Source organism: Cyprinodon variegatus, unplaced genomic scaffold, assembly GCF_000732505.1.
Source record: "Cyprinodon variegatus isolate N-32 unplaced genomic scaffold, C_variegatus-1.0 Scaffold222, whole genome shotgun sequence".
Lineage (NCBI taxonomy): Eukaryota > Metazoa > Chordata > Actinopteri > Cyprinodontiformes > Cyprinodontidae > Cyprinodon > Cyprinodon variegatus.
Window position 1 is genome coordinate 385792 of NW_015150675.1, and position 22955 is coordinate 408746.

The 22955-nt window shown below is 39.0% G+C and overlaps 1 protein-coding gene across 1 annotated transcript in view; it reads left to right on the forward strand.

The window, feature by feature from the left end:
- Positions 1-22955, forward strand: part of LOC107088562 (neuroendocrine convertase 2-like) — a 319033-nt gene that overhangs the window by 247099 nt on the left and 48979 nt on the right. The gene's annotated exons all lie outside the window — the stretch shown is intronic.

Genomic DNA, 22955 nt, shown 5'->3' on the forward strand with positions numbered 1-22955 from the left:
TTTCACGGTTGCTAAGCAACAGAGCACTGTCTCGGGCGCCATGGACCTCCATTATTTGAATGTCAGCAGACAGCAAGAAGCCTCCCAGATCTCCAGATGCATTTGAGATATCAAAAAAGTACTCCAGAGTGTTGTTCAGCATGGGGGTGAGTAGAAAATGAAGGCTAATCATGTTTTGGGTGTACTATTCCTTTAAGGGTAAGACTGATGCCATAGAAATAAATGGGTGTGTGAGTGTTTGTCATGGTTATTAAATGGGCGATATCCTGAGTTAACCAATTTAACTCTGGGATTTGAGTCTGGGACTCGGGATTTTCAGATTTAGAACATGTGATATAGTTCAGGTAGATCAACTCTGCTATTTGTAAGTTATAAGTTTTTTTTTTCATTTATACCCAATAGGACAATCATGAACCACCTCCTTTCTTTCAGAATAAAATACTAATAATTCATACAAGCTGGGGAGTTAAACATAGTCATCTACATATCCTAACTTATATCACTTATACTTACAACACTGAGAAAGTCCCCATGCTAGCAGGGACCAGATGGTTGCTCTGTGAGAAAGATTAATTTTGCTAAATTTTTCTTTTTGCCATTTTAATATTTTAATCTAGGTCTTAATACGCTCCTCTAATCTAACATGGAAACAAATCTATTTGCCAGCCCAAGCTTTAGAAGAACCCTTTAATATCCTAACATGTATGAAATGTTGCACGTTGTATTAAAATATTAGCAAATAGGAGCCGCTCAATGAGGGGGAGACTAGATGCAAAGGCTTGCCTCTAACAAGAAAAGGTCACGATTCTTCTGAGGCATTCTCTAATCTCTGCATTGTCTGAAGTTAAGTTAGTGGCCTAGCTATTTTAAAGCACCTAAACAAAAACTAATTTAATAAGTTTAATCAAATTGGTCACAAATTACAGGAAATCTTTTTTAGTGGAGACTCTTTCTTTAGGGAGTGTGCTAAAATAAACTCTCATAGTTCTCATCCCTGTAATGTTTTCTCTGGTTTTCCCATATGATGGGTCATCAGCCGTTCTCAGAGCTGAGTTTGAGTGGGCCGCAGTGTAAATATCTAAGACCTATTATTTCCCCCCCAAAAAAATGTTCCCCACCACTGTCAAGCCACTAAATACAAAATGGTGAATTGCAGACACGAAGAGAGATAATTGCCACTCAGGCTGGAAATTTGGCAAGCGCCTTCCCCGCGAGACCCGGATGAAATGGTGCTTCAACCCCCGAAACTGTCATTCTTAATGAAATGGTAATTACAAACCCAGCGGAACAGCTGAGGGGCCTGCCGAGGCCCACGGAGCCCGACTACAAGAATAAACCTGCTACAACAACCTGCCGAGAAGAGAGAGAGGGGGAGAGAGGGAAAGGGAGATGGGAGGGAAGGAGGGAGGCATGATGTAAAGTAAGAGAGGCATTAACATAGGTGCTTCTACAAGGAGTCTAAGATTTATTTCAATTGTGCAATGCAAAACACCATCCAGGTTAGAGTGTGCGGTACAGTGGGACCCTCATCAATAACACCGGCTGTGTGGAAGGCGAGAGTGGAGGTTGCTTAAAAGCGCCCACACAGCCTGAGTAATTGATTGCTTTGTAAGTGAACGTGTCTTTAACCTTTGGGAGGTCAGGCCCAGTCGGACACCATCAGTCCTGCCCGGGGTTGAACTGCTTCCAGCCGTTTGTCTTCCACTGCTCCCTCATCTCAGGGCCGATTTGTCAAGCATGAGATGTTTTGGGTGTTTAGATTACAGGCGAGTTGGGAAAACAAAGGCAAAATGCCACCCCAAACAAAAGGCCTGAGCCTGGATCTCCCACTGATCTGCAAGCCGGGCAGGAGGCCAGCTACCTGGGGTGCTGAAACTGAAAGGAGTATAGAGGGAGAGGTGGTGGAGAGAGAGGGGGGGGGGAGGGGGCGCTAAAACAGAGCTACAATGAAGCCCCCACGCCCACCCCACCCCCCCCAAAAAAACAGCCACTGCAGAGCTTGAAGCGAAGCCAGGATGGAGACTGAACAAGAGCCAACGTGAGCACTGAACGGCAGCCAGGACGGTGACATGAGATAGAGCCGGAATAGCGCCTTGAGATGAAGCCAAAATGGCAGCCAGAAACTCAGGGCTGATAGGAGGGAGCTGGGGGTGGCTAACTGTTTTCTTAATGGCGACGCTTCTCATCACTGGAGATTTTAAAGTGTCCCTTTGCCACCCTCCCAGGTACTTAGCTGCCTGTCTGTCAGGATGGTAGAGACCTGCTAAAGATGATTTATCTCTGAGATTATCCAGGACAGGGCGTAATCGCTCAGGCGTTGCCTCACAGGGACAGGTCAGAGTCAGACACCACTTTTCAGGACAAACATCTTCTTGTTGTTAGAAGACAGGAGTCATCTATAAACAACTCTTTTGGATACAGTACCTTGCAACAGTGAACAACACCCATTGAACCTTATTTTAATTTTTTTTTATTTTGGCAAATTAAAACTGTAACATAACTTTCAATTTAAACCAGTGGCTCTAAAATCAAATTTGGCTTTAAAACCCATCAGCTGCTGTCAGCTATTAATAAATCTAAAAAAATTAAGTCAAAATGATGTCTTGTAGCCCCCCATATTTCTCTTCTTTGCTATTTTTTTAATATTGAGAGATTTACAGTGATAAGAGCTATAAATATACCCTTTCTGAGAACCTAATTTGAGCTTAAAGATGTACGATTTTTAAACATTTAAGTCTCTGATTGTAGGAGACACAAAAGTCCTTTTCTTATTTCCTAATAAGTATCTGAATTTTTCTGGTAAAATATTCTGTTGAAAGATTAAACAAAACTTTTTAGAAGGGGTGTTTCCAATCTAGTTTAACTCATGATATTAAAGAAAAGCTGTCATAGACAGACTAACACGGTGGTAGTATCATGGTTCTGGGTTTACCTTAGTGCTTCAGGACGTGGTAAATTTGTGTGATTGAATGTAAAATGTCTCACAAAGAGAACTATACAGTACATCTACCATCTCTGTAGAAATACATACCAGTTCATATAAATATAAATACATACCAGTTGGTCCAGTTAGAAAGGCTCTCAAACCCGTAACCTCAAACTACTTCCGGTCTTCTCCCTGCAAGTCAGCAGTGCTATTTCCACTTGCAGATCACGTGACTCATCAGGAATAACATCTTGTCGAAGCGTAAGCACTTTTTGTTCCAAATTGCAGTGTTTCCATTTAGTAAATTTCTTTTTTTCATGAAATTCACTTCATTTCAGTTTATTTATATACAGGTAGGGCCAATTCACAACATGTCATCTTAAGGCACTTTACAGTTCAACCAGATCATACAGTCGAAATGGATTCAAAGTTTTCTATCAAAGGAAAACTAGTTGATTGCATCGACTCATTGACTCGAATGCAATCCTTCTCACTAAGCATGCTTGTAGCGACAGTGGAGAGGAAAAACTCCCTTTTTAAAAGGAAGAAACCTCTAGCAGGATCAGACGCAGTGTGAGTGGTCATCTGCCGAGGCCGACTGGGGTTCAAGGAGACAGAAGCAGACATAAAAAAGAGAAGCAGAGATACAAAAGGCAACTATAAACCAGCTCCTGTCCAGGAAACACACACCCTACATACAAGCCCCAAGCCAGCTCCCATGTCAGAGGATGAAGAGAGCAGATCCAAACAGTCGCAGTCAGAGAAACAGGACTATTCTGAAAAAAAGGCCGATCTCGAACATCTATAAACAAAGGTGTTGATGGCAGCATGGCAGTTGATATTTCTCTCCAGGAAGGAGTCACAGCCAAACAGGAACAGACCAGATGAAGCTACTATGAGAAAAAGCAGAGAGAGCATAGTGTTATAGATTGAACTAACAAATTCTGCAGAGTGGGAAAATAGAGATAGAATGAAGCAGAATGATTAAAAAGGGGTCCCTATGTCCTCCAACAGTTTAAGTCTATAGCAGCAAACAGGCCTAATTTGGATTAGATATACTTTTCTCCATAACCTTGTAGGTCAGTGCCTGGTCTCAGCCCTTATTATGGCCCCTATACAGAAGACATACTGTAATACTAAATCAATGTTATATGATGTGCTCTGGCATAGAAACTGTAACTGATTAGTCCTTTTGAAATTGTATCTTTTTTAAAGTTATCATTTACTCTATCAATTATTTAAAAATGAAGGTGTTGCTTTTAGTTTCAGCCGTAGGTAGGATCGTAATTTCCATATGCTAGATAAGGATCCCCGGAGCCATTAAAGGCAAGGCAAGGCAAGTTTACATACATAACAACATTTAGTACAGATGATTAAAAGAGCTGTACATTAATAAAACAATAAAATAGAAGCAACATAAAATCCAAATAAAAAACAATAGTGATTTTAAAAAAATGATAAACATAGGTAGTAAGATAAAATAAAACAGTTGGAACTGGCAAATCTTTTAATATAACTAACTTCAACATGTTTGATCATCCAATCACAGACCGATTCAGTGGCGCTTCAGATGTTTGTAAAATTAGCCTCTCAGGAGTGACAGCGTTGACAGCCAATCACACAAGAAAAGATGGAGGGCCAATCAGGAGCTTTTGGGCGTTCTAAACTCAGGGAAGTGGTGTCACTACCCGATCTGTCCCTAAAGCACGATCCGTTCTGTGCATGCGCGAGCAGGTGTCCATAAATAATATAATTATGGTACTAAAATGACTTATTTCTATCCTTAACTCACTAAAGAATGCTAATACAGATCTTTAAAAAAATGTTTTATGACTTTTGTAAGACTATTTTGATGCTTTTTACATTTTCGTTGTTAAACTGCTTCTCCAGCAAAATATGATTAAGCCATGTTTATCTACATTTTAGTAGCTTATTTCTTTAGATCACGCACTAGATAACATAAGGTTAAAATGAAAGGAAACATTTAAATCCAAAGCCACAAAAGTTAGCATCCGGAAGTAGCGTAGGATCCCAGTTTCGGGGCAGATCGGACAGAGACGAGTGATAAAACAGAAAGGATTTGAAGGCATTTATTTTCTCTGGAAATGCATTAATTAACCTTTGACACATTATATTTTGGTACGCTTACTATTTTCTGCGAGGCAAAAAACATCATTTAGTTTTTTTTAACAAAGTAAAATCGAGCACGACCCAAATGTATATCTGGATGCGCATGCGCAAATGAGCTGATGCCGCATGCGCAGAACGGATCAAGCTTCCAGGACGGATTGGGTTGTGACAAGCGGGCTTCAGTTTGATCTGCAGTTTTCCACATGGTCCAAATGCTCGACGAATGTCCGTGTATTGTAGCGTAACATTGTTTTTGGACAGTAAAACGTGCAGGAGATGAAAACGGTCGTATTGGGCATAAGAAAGGCTCCTTCCCACGCAGTTCTTAAGTCTCTTCTTAAGACCCATCTTTTTTTCATCTGACAGCTTGCACTTTGTTTTATTGTGTCTTTATATTAATATTTATTTTATATTCGATCTTTTCTATTTTATAATTACATTGTATTTCATGATTGTATACAGTACTTTGGTCCTGTAGGCGTACAAAGAGCTTAATAAATAAAGTTGGTATGGCGTGGTATTAGTCCTTAAATCTTGGAGGTATTTTTTAGAGGACAAAAGCCTGACTTAGTAACTGCCTTTTTGTGCCTCTGAAGGTTCAGGTCTCAGTCCACGAAGATTTCAGCCATAATCAGAGGCTTCTAGCCATAGTAGCTGAAGCTGTAAGCTAACTCTGGATCTCTCCTCCTTTGGTTTGAAGATTATTACCTTTGTCAGGGTTTGGTTGAGGTTTTGAGGACACAAATGCAGAGGTGAGGAGGCAGTGATGAGTTCTTGAAGATTTAATTGAATAACCAAGGCAGAAAATCCAAAAACCAAGGTACAAAACACATTGAACCAAAAACCAGACAAATTCAAGGGGGGGAAAAATCATGTTGGGAGCCAGGAAAAGACGAGGAACCAGCACTGAGTTTTTGCACAGGGAGGGTATATATGGTAGACTGAACAAAGGCAGGACAAATGAGCTGATTGGGAGCAGGTGTGAAGAGAGGATTCTAGAAGGGAGCTAGGGAAAAGGAGACCAACACAAGAGGGTCACAGAGGGCAACCAAGAAAAACCTAAGAACTCAAATATATCCAGAAAACAACAAAATAGGGATTAAACCAATAAAACTAGAAAGAAGATAGAATAGAATAGATAGAAAGAAGATAAACATGGATCAAAGAGAAATGGAATACTCAAAAGAAAACTTAACAGAACCAAGACTGACATGGTTTTGTTTTTATTCAGTTGTAGAAAATTATAGTGCATCCACGTATTGGTCTGTTTTATGCATCAGGTTGATAGGTGAAGGCTTTTTGATTGTCTTAATATATTGAAAGTATGACCTATTGGCCTGTAATTTTGTTATATTTTGTTTGCTCTGCCCCCTAATGGTAAAACACTGGCCCCACCCAGCTCTCCTTGGTAAAATGAGTCTAAACCACCACTGTCCATAACTAATAACTGAAGTCTTCATAGAAAACCAAAGCATTTTTCTCTGTTCAATCTGGTTGCATGTGTGATGTAAAAAAAAACTGTGTGAGTAACAGTTGTTGTGACAAGAAAATCAGTTTTTGTAAAAAACGTTTAGAGCATTTTATGTGTTTCTTTCCGTCCACATGACATACTGTATGTTGAAGCTATGAGTTGTACCGTAACTAAAATAAAACAAAAAGTAAAGTTCATTATAAGCAAGGCACCATTGTTGGAATTCAAACTCTGGTTTAGTTAAACTCTTGCAGAGTGATGCTTATCTTCAAGTGTTAGATTTTTATCGCTGTAAGCTAAAAGCAGCTTATTTTAGCATGTTTGTGTCAGTTTGTTTTTACAACATACAAGCTTATATGTGCACACCGCAGACGAGTGTGTGCCTGCCAGTAGCATCTGTTGCTCTGTTCGTGTGGATGTGATGTACCTGCCACCTTGCTGCTTCGCTGAGGAATGTGTCTGCAGGTTTATTCTCCCGTTCTGTTGTTAGATCTAACAACAACTAACACAAGCTTGTGTTTGGCGAGGGGAGAAGGGGGGGGTTCCAATTCCCACCCTGAATCTGACAGAGAAACTGTCGAAGACTGTGGAAGTGCTGCGCTCTTCGCTTACACTCCTCACCTCAGTCCTCTGTCAAGATTGAAGCAACCCAAAATTCTATTTTGACACCGTTCCCTGAAGTGCAGCATATGCTCAGCATGACATGATGTTCTGCTGCTTCTAGTCAAGGCCTTTGTAGTGAGACTCACTTGTTTCAGCTTTTGGTTTCACGCTAAACTTGTCCTTCACGCTGTTGCAGCTGCTATTCCTGGATTTTTGACATCCTAAGAATATTTTCTCCCTTCATGCCCTCTAGGAAGAAAAAAAATAAAAAGAACTTGTGTTTTGAATCTATTGGCTGCCTTTTTCGCCGAAGGTTTCAAGCTCATTTTGTGTAGGTTGATTTCAATTTGCACGCCACTTTAGACCTTTAGGTGTTTGTTTCATCTCTGACAGGCAGACTTAAAAAGCATGAAAGGAGTTCAGTTTAGAACATAAACAAATAAGGACTGTATTGTATCAACATTTTGTGAGTAATGATCAGACGAGAATTGTTTGTTTTCTTTTATTACAACATTTTTAAAGGTGTATAGTCATGCTATTTGCACCACTAACTTACTTTATCTAGAGATCTATTAAGGTTAAAAAAAATAAACTGTACATCCTATTTATTATGTCACCGACTGTTTGGGTTTAATGCCTTTATTTGATTACTTTTCCTTTTAGGAGGACTTTCTCTTTGCATTATAGTAGGTATTTATCACTCTGAGATTCCTTTTATCATTTGAGGCAGTAGATGTTAAATCAGCTCATCAGGCAGATAGACAAACTCTGGTAAAAGTAAAATCATCAAATTGAAAAAAAAATTGTAATTACTAAAATTCGCTAAATGGAGACTTTACAATTTCAAAAACACGAATCTTTTGTAAAACAGCGTTAGAAAAACCTTATTTTCACATCAGACAAGTCACTTGATCTGCAACTGGACCTTACAGAAAGATGAAGAAGAGAGGAAGAATTTTGAGGAGCACGATGAGTAGAAATATGAATATATCTCATTGTTTGCATCTGCCGCTGCCATGTTGTTTTTTAAGAGTTCATGTGAAAAAATGGATTATATTTCCTTTTTAGTGGAATTTGTGCACATCTCTAATGGAAATGCATCTACTCCTACCCTGTGCATGTAGCTGTAGCAGAGCTGGAGCACTCCTTAAGTGATAGACTGGTTCGCTTTAATGTAACTGCAGATCCTTCTGCCCGGTTTAAACTTGACGCGTCCACACGGCTAAACTGCATCGCTTTCCACGCTGCACACCTAGGAAAATTCTAACTAAGCACTCAGCTGCTACTGACGAAGCTTCACAGATTTATGCAGCTGGAGACATCTTATGATTAAACAATAAATATCAATGCAATCAAAGAAAATACTGCCCCTCTTGGAATACATGAAGAGGCACTAAAAAACACTGGAAACAGCTCTGTTTTCTGCTTCTGTCTGTGGTGTGATGTAAGTTTGCAGTTTGTGCTGCACCCAGACACATCCAGTTGGCCAGAATATTAGGTACGGAGGAAAAGCAGCATGTAGTGTAATAGCTGCAGTATCCTTGGATGTGATTTCTGCACAGAACTTCCATATTTGACCATAACTGAGCATTTTCTCCCAGCAAACAATAGACTTTTTGACTATCAGCCTCCTAAATATCTTTGCTATCTTTGCACACCCTTTTTTAATCTCATAAAGATTTAGTTGTGTTTTTTTTTGCATCCTAATGCATACATTAAAATTAAAATCACCCTTTTTATGTATTTCTTCCTTATGTATTTCTTTCTCATGTTTGAAATTTGTATTTACTCCACTCTATTCCATTCTATTCCATTCTATTCTATTCAGAGGGCTTAGACTTGGTGCCAGGGTGCAGGGCGGAGTTTCAGGGCAAAGATTCCCAAAGTGGGGGTCATCCATTTACTTATGATCCCTGAAGTGAATGGAGGATGACAATATGTAATAATATACATAAATGTGAATGAAATAGCACCAAATGATGTCAATTAAATATAAAATTAGCATTAAAATGTGAAATGCACCATTAAACAGTTAGAAACAGATTTAAAATGATGAATTAAATAATTAAATGTCATTCGGAAGGAAAAATCTGTATTCAAAATGAAAATAATTATGTTTTTTTGTGGGCGTCCAATCTCTTTTGTAATGTTGGGGTCACTGGGTGAAATGTTTGCGAACCCTTGTTATAGAGTAAATGTAAAAGTTATAACAATGAATCAGGCCAGTTATTTTACTTCAAACTGAGTTTGTGTGTCTCTGAGAACAATCTTCCAGCTACGACTTTGTATGTGTGTGAAATGAGAAGCAGCGCGTACACACCCAATGCGTCTTTGCAAGCCATTTTTAATTCATGCCAATGAAAGCCATAGATGGTAGCAGGGCAGCAGGTCTGAGTCTCAGTCTCCCTGGTGGGGCTGTAAAACTGGCCTGCATCTCCTCCTCAGCCAGATAGATTAATGAATTATCCGCATTGCCTCCTTTTTCACCACTGATCCAATTACTGTGTGACTAAGCATGTGGTCCATATATACGACTAGTTAGAGGACAGAAAGAGACAGGGTGTGTGCGTATGGAGGGTAATTAAAGAAATGGCCCAGCCACGGACCAACAATACCACTATTACTTAATGCTGGAGTAGCTAGATATTGTTTCCTGTAAATAGTGGGTGGGTGGGGGTCTGTGTGTAGGTGATTGTTGGTTCATTCAGAGAAAGTGCAGGCTGGCGATTGGAGTGGGTGTTTGCATTAGTTGGAAGAATGAACTGAAGGCTCCATGTTGATGATAAAGTGTTGGATTCATCAGACTTGTTTGGTTATTTTTAAAAAGTTGCATCAGACTAAACGAATTAGCCTCTTTTTTTCCAGCTTTAGCATCATGGCTAGGCAACGCAGCGCTGAAATCTTCTAGTGTCCTTAAAATATAAGGCCTGAAGAAAAGTAATCACTCAGCTTTGTCAGAAATGCAACATGTTTATGGTAATTGTGTGTTTGCGGCTGTGCGTTTGATTGATGGGTCAGCGGAGTAGCTAGGGTGAACGATTGCAGTGAGTGTTTATGTGTTGTGCCCTGAGGGATCGGGGAAGCGCCTCCTGCTGGGGGTGCCGTGTCTCGCAGCAGAGGGATGCAGCAGGCAAACAGAGGGGTGTCTGCACACCCCCCTGAACACAGACACACTCACCACCCCAGTGCACCCTACTGAGCTACAAGAAGAGGGGATGGCGGGGGGATGTTGGGACCCTGCTCCCTCTAAACCTCTGCTGATGCATAATTCATACATAAGTAGCAATTTTGGGTATTTTGCTGCAGGGGTTTGAAATACAGGGGAAAAAATATGAGGAAAGTTTCCAGACAGCATTAAACTCATCCTCCTACAAGAGAACTACAGTAAATGAGGAACAATTAACTGTTTATTATAATTTTAGATTAGGTTTCAAAACTTTATATCCTATATTTTATTCTATTACATAGCGATGTGGGATAGAGCAGCACAAAATAATGTATAATTGTGAATGAAACATCCTTTTCACCCAAAAAACTTTAAATTACATGGAATCTGTGTGTGAAAAAAACAATTTTTAGTCACAGATTCACATTTGGATGCACTATCGCCTTAATTTGCTTGAGATCAAACCCTTTCCATTGTAGATCTGGCTTCACATTTAAGGTGAAGGTATGCATCAAGCTCTATTTTTATAATCTGTGTTTTGGACCGAAATACAGACTGATGATCAGAAGAAACAGTTTGAGTATAAAGATTTTAATAAACATAGAAATGAACTGAGAACCTGATGAAAATTGGCAGATGACCAAGACCTTAGGTAAAGGGAAAAACAGGTGCAGACAGTGAAACACATTAGAAAACACAGCATTGACTCTTTAACAGAGAACTCTGACTTAGAAAGGATAACAGGGGGTAAACACCACAAGGGATAAACTAAGAGAATAAATCCAACAATTTAGAAATAATGACTAGAGCAAGTTAAGATGAAACAGTTAAAAGTGCTAAGAAATTTAGCAAGAGATATAAACTGTAAAATAACTGGCAAATAGGTAAAAAGACCACCTAATATGGCAAACCGCCAAGGGCAAAAATAACAACAAAAAGCAGAACTAGTAATAGACTAAAAGTAAAACCAAAACACTTAAATTTTAAAGCAAAAATAGAAACCCAACATCGAAAAACAAAGTAAACAAAAACTACTACTTAGAGCTCACAGTAAATAATAATACAAAAACAGACAAAAGTAAATCTAAACACTCAAAAGAACCCCAAACCAAAACAAATATTTTTGCCTCTTAAGCTTGGTTTATATTCGTCACATTGGTAAAACAGGCCACAGGTGTGGGCCCTGCAAGCTACTATGGCGTCAGTCCTGAACTTCAAAATTTCAAAAGGAGCCCTGGCTGAACAAGTTCTTCCGTACTGACATCAAATGGGCCAGAAGTTTCAATGCTGTGTTATTGCTGCTTATCCTGTGTTACTGCTACATGTTCAGGGGTGACTTTATTGGCCATGTTTATGAGAACAAACAAGGAGTTGGATTTCTGTTTCCTTCCCTTGCAGGGTAAATAAAGTCTAAAACAGCAACCCATTAGTGCCCCCTCTGTTTCTGGAGAAAACTGCACCTACTTTCCCGTCAACTATTAACTTCTGCAGCTCTGCTACAGGCTTGCATCTAGTCCACACAAGGACCACTGTTCTGTCAGATGAGCTTACCCAGTCAGAGCAGCATAACCATAGTCAATACCCGTTTATCCCTTTTGTTTTGTACAACAAATATACTTTTTATAGTTATACATATGCATAAATATATAGAGAGAGTTATATGTGTATATATTTATATTATTTTGGGAGGTTTGTTGTATATATACATATATATATAAAACGTTTGTATATCTAGAGCGTGTAACAAAAGTAATTTCCCTCTGGGATTATTAAAGTATGTCTGATTCGGATTCTTTAAAACTACCTCCACAGCGGTGTATCACTTTAGTCATGTACAAATAAAAGTATGATTGCCATAAGCTTTGAAAAACACCAATATGTAATTAAATTGTTTTTTTTGTGTACAAAACTAAGGGGATACAGGGAAATCTTTAGATGTTAGTATTATACAAAAAATACACTTTAAACTACCTCGTCAGGCGTATATCTACGACGGAGTAGTAGGGCCAGACTTGAGGTTTTTTTTTTCTATTTATTCATTCTCCTTATATCTAGGAGAATGAAGTTGGAATATTAAGAGAATAAAGTCCTAAAATTACGAGAAACAAGTTGTATTGTATCTCTTACAAGAAGCACTTTCTTCCCTAAAATGAGGAATGTCGACCATTTATGTGAAGTTATACTTTGACTCTGGTTTGACAAATAAGGAAATCTTTTAGCACCAGCCTCAAATTGGGCAGGATGTCAAAGTGGACTCAGGTTGCTGTTTGGTGGTGCTGGCCAGAGCTCGAAGGTTTCTTTCTGAAATTGGTTATTTTATGATGACCACATTCTCGTAATATTACAAGTCTATTCTTGTAATATTATGACTTTATTCTCGTAATATAACGACTTTATTATCGTAATGTTGCGACTTTATTCTCATAATATAACGACTTCATTCTCAAAATACAAAAAATTATTAGTCTTGCCCTAATACTCCGTCTTATGTATCCCTTTAGTCATGTACGAAAAAAAAAACTATTTAAGGCCAGATCGCCTTCGCTAAAAAGTAAATGATTAAATAGTTGTTTTTTTTTATATGACTGAAAGGATACACACCCGTTGGGGTGGTTTAAAGTGTATTTTTTGTACAAAACTAAAGGGATAAACGAGTATTGACTATGGTTATGTTGATCTGACAGAACACCGGCACAAAATCTGAGAAAATAGCAAAGTTACCCTTAAACCCTTTTTTTTTTTATTTAAATATTTTCAAACGTTAATTTCTGTCTTACATCTTGTTTGTATTTGTATTTAGAACATGTGCTTTATCATATTTCTGTGTTCTTATCTTGCAACAATATTGGAACAAAGCTCCCCCCATATTGCTGGTAACAGAAACAGTATTTCTTTGGGGATTCATCAAGCTTGGTGTGTCTTCAAAATGTTGCCTTTCTTAGCGTCATGAATATGGATCTAAATACCTTTTCAAGTTTAGGATATCTATACTAATGGTTCTTTTAACTGATGTTAATGTTAGAGGATGTGAAACAGATGAAGCTACACCCAGTAAATATAATATGTTGTTAGAGTTATAATTATAAAATTATTGTGTGGGCATATGAAACATTGAAGAAATAAGATGCTACATTTCTGTCCTGTGATTCAATCAGGAGGGTCATAAACTTTTATTCATCCAGTAGTCCACTGTTGTGTGACTTCCATCCAGCCAGCTGGTCATTTCACACTGTCTTATGACATTTCACACTGTCTTATGACCTGCATCCTGCCAGATAATCATTACAGGGTTTTCTATTTAAGACCTGCCCTATTATGTTATAAACTGTTAATAAAAAGCTTTGCTGTGAAGGGATCAGTAAGATAAGGTGCTGGTTGTGAGCCAGCAGTTCTTCTCCCCTGTGCAGAGGCTGACGTTGCAAAATCCCTGTCTGAACATTTCGTCCTCTTAAACTCTTAAACTCACATTTCTCAGGATTTAAACCCAACAATGTTATATTCCACTCCCATAATGTGAGAAACTTCAAGATTTAGCCAATAATTTCCTAAAATATAGCTGGAACCACTCTGGTTGACATGCCCATTGTTTCCCCATAAAACAGTTAAAAACTTGTATATTTTCTTTATGATACATTCGTCTTACTTTCACAAATTAAGGTCTTTACCAAAATCGTTATTTTTAATACGAACCAGTTTCAAAGCACTAAAACAGTTTTTTTATGAGCTGAAATTTGTTTAAACTTTCTTATGACTTCTCTTGTGAACTCACAGCAGAGAGAGTTTTTTTTTTTATATATATAAATATATGACAACAATAATCCTCAAGCTACATCTGTTTAATCCCCCCAGTTGGTGCTGTAGTATTGCATCTAGCCCAGACTACTGCTTCAGTGTGTGTTTTGCCCGGTTTGACAGCCAGACACTCTGGATGAGAGAGGGGAGGTTTTCTGCCAAGCGTTTAGTTCAGGTTACTCTCACAGCTTCCCCTTCCCCTGCCCGTTTTCTCTACCCCACAAGGGCAGAGACATTTTTTAAAGGACTGTACCTTGGTGTGCATCCAATAAAAGCTCTCCGTCCATTTTCATCTTCTTTTGAATCTGAGTTTGAATAACACCGGAGCTACAAATCAGAATATGTCACTTTGAGTGAGGTCACGGGTTGTAGATCACTGCAGCTTCCAGAGAAAATCTCCTTGTGTAAAACATGGGGACGGCTGGCTGCTGCTTTGACTGATGGCTTTAGAGACTGAGAGGGCTGTCCAGGGTCCATTCTCCTGAGACTAAGTCCACGCTGGAGCCAAACCCCTCATTTTCCCCCCTGCAATATATTTCATTAAACTTTTAACTCTTCACTTGCTAATTCACTTGACATTTTGAGGCTGAGCTGCTGAGTGTGTCTCCCTGTGTAATTTAAGACCTTAGAGTATGCTCCAAAAAAATGTGTATTAAATAGATAAAGCTGTAAAACATCGCAGCAAACTAAACTAAGCCGAGCAGCACAGCATTTCATGGTTACAACACTACGAGTCCCAGTGGCACAGATATAATTAAGACCTCTTCTTAATTACTTAATAAGCCTAATTAGTAACATTTCTGAGCCATAGATTTGGCTGCAAGAGCGTTGAAAATCAGATGAGTATTAAGTCTATTTGTTATTTCATTTAAATCCTAATGTTAATGAAATTAGTGCATTATGATATAACTGAAACAAACCACGCTGGGAGTGACCAAAAGGCCCTTTTATGCTCCTGATAAGCTTCTGACTAAGAGGCACAAAAGGAGGAGAGAAAATAGCGGAAAAACAAAAACCTCTTTTCTTCTGGCCGCAGTAGGCGCGTGCCATCTTCCTGAGTGCTCATTGTTTGCGCTCATTGTTCGGTTTGCAATAGTCCGCGCCCAGATGTGAAGGAGAGGTGTGTGTGAAACTGACAAACATGAAACTGCTTCGTTGTCATCAAGCACTGGGGCTGCTGCTGCATTCCCGGCCATTTAATTAGAAGTTGTTGGTACCACAGAAGGTGTCACCAACCTTTTCAGGCACTGAACAGATGGTGTCCCCCTTTCTCTTTTTTTTTCTTCTTTCTTTTTTTTTTGAGGTCCTGCCAATGCCCACACTGTGGCTCCTGGGAAAATGACCTAACTCACAGGCAGCTGCTTAGTGCGGCTTGAGTGATTCTTTACAGCCGCTCATATTTTTTGGGGGGGCGGGGGGGGGGGGGGGGTATAGCAGGATGTACCACCGCAAACAAGGGGTGAGATGGCTGTAGCTACTAAAATCTGTTTTGGTTGCATTGCGGTAGTGGTTAAAAATCTGTGTTTTGCACGCCGTCCACGACCCCCGGAGATCTCGACGCCTCCGCGGCGGTCGCGTTTAAGTGCACCTTCCTCTGCTTTTGGCAGATGGTGTGAATATCAACCCAGGAAAGGAGCTGAGAAGGCCGGCTGAACAAAGAAGTGAAAAGAGGTTCCGCCACAGTTACAAAGAGGCCCCATGGAGAGGTGGGGGGGTGGAGTGGCCTCTGTCCTAACGGATAGAAAGGAGAAAAGGGGAGTAAGAGTTTACGAGGGCAATTGCAGTTGAGCAGTGAGAGTGGATGGTGAAAATGCGAGAGCTACAGATTTGATATCCGAGGCGGGGGTCGGGGGGGTTTAACATGCTTCGTGCTGCGTGGACAGAAAATTGGCTGTCACCCTGTAGCCGGCTTGGCTCAACCTCTATCCAACTACGCAGGAGGTGGAGGAAGAACAAGTTGAAAATTGGAAGGCTGTGTTTTCTGACTAATTACTTGATAAGTCTTATATTATGTGGGTTTGATTGAAAATAGTTGGGTTTTTCTGTGTCACCAATGATCAAGTGCATTCTAAAGTTCTCCACTGTATCTAAACCCCCCCTCAACCTGTCGTAAATCCTGACCTGCTCACCTCGGTACTGAAGTGTACCCATAGGGTCTCCTGTTAATTCCATTTCCAGCATTTGACAATGACAACATGGCAGCAAAAAAAGAAAAAGGACCGGCTTCTCCTTGAAAAGCGCCTCAGCTCAGTGGTGCGGCTCCATCGACATGGCAGGAAACATAAAATCTGTCGTTTTCATCACGTTTCATCTTGAGTAAACTTGTTTCCTGCAGCTTTCTCTATTAGTTATCTGTTAATGCGGGTTTATGACCGTGGAGCAGGCCCGATCGATCAGCGGGAGCTATAGGATTTAATAGGTGCAGCGCTCCCGCCTAGGGATACAGGCTTGGGAGCGTATGTTTAATCACTGAAAGGGACAAGGGTGGCGAGCGGCGGCCACCAGCAGTCTGTTATATGAGAAGTCATGGTATCAGTTTGCCCTGCGCCATGTAACATCCAGCAGAGAACAGGTGTTATTGTTTTTGTTGCAAAGAAAATGATCCGAGATCAACCAATCCAGAACTTATTTTAAAGTAATGTTAACCTCAAATCTTTATTTGAATTCAAATAGATTTTATTCTAAAGCATGCTTAGTTTGAGGGATTGCCTTCGAGTCAATGAGTCGATGCGATCAACTGGTTTTCCTTAGGTAGAAAACTTTGAATCAATTTTACTGCATGATCTGGTGAACTATAAAGTGCCTTGAGATAACATGTGTTGTTAATTGGCGCTATATAAATAAACTGAATTGAATTGAATTCATTCAATTTCATTGGCCTTATAGTTTGCTTCTAAAGATAATAACTGAAAAATACAGTCACCAGCTACTTTAGCATGTACACCTTGCTAGTACCGGGTTGGACCCCTTTTGCACTTAAAGCTTTGTTGCGTTGACTGAATAAGATACTGGAAACATTCCTCAGGGTTTGATCCATATTGACATGATAGCATCATGAAGGTATCGGCTGCACATCCATGATGCAAATCTCTCGTTCCACCACATCACAAAGGGGCTTTATTGGATTGAGATCTGATGGCTGGGAGGTCATTATCAATAATCCACTCTGAGATGATTGGTAGGATGTGGCTCGTTTTCCTGCTGGAAGTAGCCATCAGAAGATGGGTACGCTGCGTCAAAAAGGAATGGACATGTTCAGCATCAATACTCTGGTAGGCTTTGGCATTGGCACAATTCTCAGCTGGTACTAAGCTGGCCAAGAAAATATCTCCCACACCATTACACCACCATGAGAGTGTACTGCTGATACAAGGCAGGATGGATCCATGCTTTTATGTTGCTGATGCTACATTTTGGTTATGGCAAACACAGAAAGAAAGATCTCCTCCTTGCTTTCACAGCTGTTAGCCTTTTAAGGAAATATGTTGCTATGCTTTATTATATAAAACAAATTTTCCATTTTTTAAGGTAAACAAATCAAACTTCCTAATTTGGCTGGAAAACGGCTTGCTCCAGATTCTCATTTGGATTTATATCTGGACTTTAACTAAGTCCCTGTTTGTTTGATTCAGCTCTAGTTGTACGTTTACAGGTGTTGTCCTTCTGGAAGAGAAACTTCAGATGTAATCAGCACTTTCTGTTGAAGGACATTATCTCCACAGCATGATGCTGCCACCACCATGCTTCTTTGATTAATACTATCCTCTCCAGTCAGCTTGGGTAAATTGCCATGTCTTTGTAGGCTTTCAGGTGTGCCATAATCTTTCAATTTCTTCTCTGCGCTCCGTCAGGGGGGTGGCTTTTTCCCAATAAGTCAATTGATTGTGCTAGGCTTTTTTAGGGGTGTCGGGATAAAATTAGTTGACAACAAACACGTAGCATTTTTCTACAACTTAAAATTAGGCTCCAGTTTGTTTTGGTCCATCTTGAAAAATATTAGCGAAAACATTTTTTATTTTCTTCTAGATTTCAGTTCAATTTAAAAATACTTCATCAACCCCCAAAAGGAGAAAAAAAAGCAACTCTTGTGTGTTTTTTTGTTGCGGCAGATCAATTTGTATTGCAGCATTTCTAGAGAAACCTTTGACTGAAGACACTGTTGTTGTTCAACAGTCTTGCGAAGAGGATGCTCAGGGATTCCAGAAAGTTCTTCATTTGATGAAGGATTCCAAAATTTCTGGCTGCAACTGGGGGGAAAACAGAAAAAAGCAGCTGTTCAAAGGTAGTTTACTTTCTTAAAAGTTAACATTAGTGCACAAAAAACACTTTCCACACACGACTAGAAGGAATCTACATCTGCAGAAAAAGCAATCCATGATCGCAGAGAAGGAGCATGGACTCGTGGTAGTGATGCTTACAGTATATTGGGAACCTCATGGTAATAAATCTGCACGCATAAAACATTAAAAATGCATGTGGAGTGAAGTTTATATGCATTTGTTTTAAATAAAACTGCACATTTCAGTATTTATGATGCGTGTGCACTTTTGGCTGACTCTGACTTCATTTCCACAGGCCAAAGCCAAACATTTTTGTTTTTATGTGGTTTTCTTGGATTTCACTGGTACCCTGTGATTACCATCTTTTTGTCTAGAGCCCCTAATATGTGTGAGCTCCCTACTTAGCACAGTTATTATATTTTGTGTGTTATCATCGACTGAGAGACACATGAGGTGAGAGATTAGAAAAGAGAAAAGAAGGTTTTGTCGACTTCATCTTGCACCGGCGTGTAAAGTGAGAACAAACACAAGTGCTATGATATAGCACAGCGATCTTTTCTTAATCAAATTCATTGTGGCTGGTTCCATTAGTGCCATCCCTGACACAGAATTCATTTATGTGAAATGCAAAGAGTGTGACAAATATAAAAGTGTGGATACACCTCCAGGTTCATCGTGAGTAAGTAATTATACCTGCAACTTTTGGACTGGTGATGCATGTGAGACTTGAAATTGTCTGTTGCCTGCTGCAGATTTCTCTTGGTTTAACAGTTTGCAGCAGCGAGACATAAACTGATGGCTGCAGTGATGAATTCCCTCTGTGTTCTTTTTTTTTTTTATATTTCATGAGCTTTGAAACTCAGGAATATTGATTCATAACCAGTCTTGAAGTTTCAGTATACAATAAAACAAGACAAACTACTCTCAGGATTGCTTTCCCTCTGCTTTCAGATCTTTTATACTGATTGGTTAAAAAAATAAAAGAAAAAAACACACTTTCTTGTTTTCTTCCTGCTTGTTTCATCAGCTTACTTTAGTTTTTACTCTTCTTTTTTCTCAAACCCTCAACGCATTTGAACTTTCTGCACATTTCAACCACTGCCTGGCGCTATTATGTCGGGACCTACATGCAACAAGTCATTGGTGGTGATAGTGGCTGATTAGATTGTGTCCATTGATTGCTCTGCGTGTTGTTAGGACAGTGCTGCAGCTCCTTCTTAGATGCAGTGACAGTCGGGGCCAGAGGAGATAGAGCCTCATGCAGGGCAACAGATTGAGTTATTGATCATCGCTCATCTTTCTCCTATCCCAATCTTCTCTCCAAGAGACCCTTTCATTGGGATAATGAATTTCACTTATTGTAGATTAACAGTGCAAAGTCTGCTTGGTAATAATGGCAGAAATTAGCAGTTTCTTATGCCCTCTAATTTTCTAAAAGGGAGAGAAAATGGGGACAGTTATGGCACTGTTGCTGTTCTCTGTTTAAGCAAAAGATTATAAATATGGACAATTATGCAGATTATAACATCCAAATGTTGGATCTTGATTTCATCATGAATGGATTAAAGTGCGAAATTTAAGTGATGGAGAAGAGCGAAGGAGAATTTCCAATGACGCCATGTCTGTGTGAAATATAGGGGCAAAATATGAGAATGAGAGAAGATTATTCTGAAGTGATGATTAGTAAAGAGGGAAGAAGAGGTTGATAGGCAGTGGTCATACAGTCACCAGGCAGAAGCGCAGCTTAAAGGTCGGCCATTGTGTCGCCAGCATCAAAATTGGGTTGGTAAAGAATGAATAATGAGTCTTGATTACGGTCAGTGAGATGGAACATTGCTTTGAATCAATCCTCCAGACAATTACGGGCAGCACAAAACGCAGCTCCGGCCCAGGCGGCAGGAAAGGACTGTGTCAGAGGACGACGTCTCCTTCATCAATAACTTGTTGCCTCCGCATGTTGTTCTGCTCCTGCAGTGTCTCGGCTATATTTCCAGCTTGCAAGTACAGTTCTGATCATGCAACGTTAGATCCGTTTTAAGCTTTTAATTTTGCAACCAAAATGTTGTTTTTCCAAAGCTAAATTATCTTTTAATAAGTTTAAATCAGATATTGCATATACAAATTATTTTTTTTTTTTTGTTGGCCTAAAAAATATACACACAGACAAATATACATACACCCTTACCAACATATGTTTAGCAAGTTGCAGAAGAAAACATTATTATATTTTTAATCACCAACTGTGGCATGATTCTGGTTAGGTATTTGATCATATAGTTAGACATTACGCAACCTACTTAATTACTTTTAAAACTATTCTTTATTAGTTATTTGGAGCGTCATGATCTTTTTCTAATCACGAGGTTACGTTAAAGATGTGTTCATTAATCTCTGTGTCTACATCTTGAAGCTTTCTCTCTCCGGTTTGATTCCCTGTAAAGAGATCACTCGGGACAACATCTTTAAATAACACTTCATAACTTCTAAGCATTAAATAACCATCAAACATGACAACAGAAATGACAGAAATTGTAATCTTACTCAGATCACAGAAGTTGCTTCTAAAGAATTACAATAGTCGCCTTAAAGTAACAAAAGCATGACTGGTTTCTCAGCATTATCCAGGACAAGATATTTCTATCTTCTGCAATGCACTTCTGAAGGTACCTTGGGTCCTTCAGTGTTTTCAGCAAGATGTTGCATATCTTCTCTGTTTGTTGTACAGAATCAGATCTTTTCTGCCATCATCTGCTTTTGTAACAGTATCAGAGCAAATGACTTACAGAAACTCAACAAGCTAATAAAGAAGACTGTTCTGTGAATTCCTCTAGAACCTCTGGAGATGATTTTAGAAAAAAAAAATCCTCATAAAGTGAAGAACACCATGAACAACCATGAACATCCTCTTCAAAACACTGTTAAAAACAACAGTGTCTTCAGTTGAAGTCTTGTATACATTCAGTGTAAGACGTGCAGCTATAGAAGATCCTTCCTCCGTTTAGCTATTCACATTTCAACCAACTTGTTGAAAGAAATTCTTTAAACCACTTATTTGCAAGCAAATAATGGCATATAGTACCCATATATGCAAGCAAATAACTCATTTTGCAAATGGAAATTTTTAAAAATTTAAAATTCAATTCAATTCTGAAATGTTTTGCATCTGACACCTTTTGCATAATTTAATGGTAAAAACTTTTCTCAAAATCCTATTGTACACAATCAGATATACTTGATAACAGAGGGCCGAAGACTACACAAAAAATAATCTTGACTTTTCGCATAGTAATAAATTATTAATATCAAAAATGTATTTCTGTTTTTTCTTTTTACATATTTTGTTAAAAGGCCAAATAAGGACTTCAAACCAAGGTTATATTTTTGTAGTTTACTGTATGTATTGTTTTTTTTTTTTTTTTTTACACATTACAGATTTTTACAGATTGAGTTTTACAGATTACATTGTTTTCACTTCTGGGGGTGAGCTTTTCTCTCGAGCAGAAAGCAATTCTATTAGTCTACATGAAAGCTATCAGCAACATTTTATTGGTACACTGCAAATGTTTGTATTGGGCATGAAGTGAAGATAATGTAATCTGCAAAAAATGTTATGATGATTTTTTTTTTTTCAAAGTTTTATTCCTAGCTTGCATTTTTTTTTATTTACAAAACATTTTCTTTGTTTGAAACAAAAATTGGAACAAAATTCACTCCATATCCCCTAGTAGATTTTGTCTGCTTTTACTTTGTCAATATGCTTCTTCCAGTGACGGCTGCTGCAGTCTGAAACAGATGAGGATGACTGGTTTTAATTGAATTCAGCATTCTGCATCAACAAATGTTGAAACACATAAAACACATTACTACAATGAGTGAAAATAGCTGTTGTGAAGCACTCTGAAATAGTAAACTCCAGAAACCACAGCAAGAGTTTAGCACAGGAATGGACATATTTTTCCTTCTCTAGTCTGAGTCTTATGAGCGCCTGGCCGCTGTCAGTCAAAGCTTTCAGCCTGTTCTCCCAATCAGCATCAAATAGCCAGCTTCACGACCCGCCCACACCTGCTCATAGACCATTTAGAGGCTTAGCCTCAATTAAGGGATGGCTTTTTGCTTATTATCCAATCAGAGGCCTGCTTTCTACTGGTTGCTTCAATGCACGAAGGCTCAAACCTCAACTGGGATTTCTCCTGGAGGCTGGCAGGCAGCATCCTGCTGCACCAGAGCAAAGGGGAGGTTGCATCCGAGATCACATTTAGCACCTATTTATTACAGTTTAAAGACTATATCAGGGTTTCCGTGGGTCATTCAAAATCATTAAAAGTCATTGAATTATTATTATATTTTCTAAATTAAGGCCTTAATTGGTATTAAAATTTGTTAATGCTGTATTTACAAAAAAAAAAAAACGTTATAAAAACAATTTCATCAGAAGAAGAAGCTTGAGGCGAAGAAAAAGCTAGAGAATGGGAAAATGCTAATTTCAACGAAAGTGGCTGGAAAATGAGGCATGGCTGCAGCCTGTTGGTGGTAAAGATGACGATGGATTGTGCCGTGTTATTTATATATATATATATATATATATAT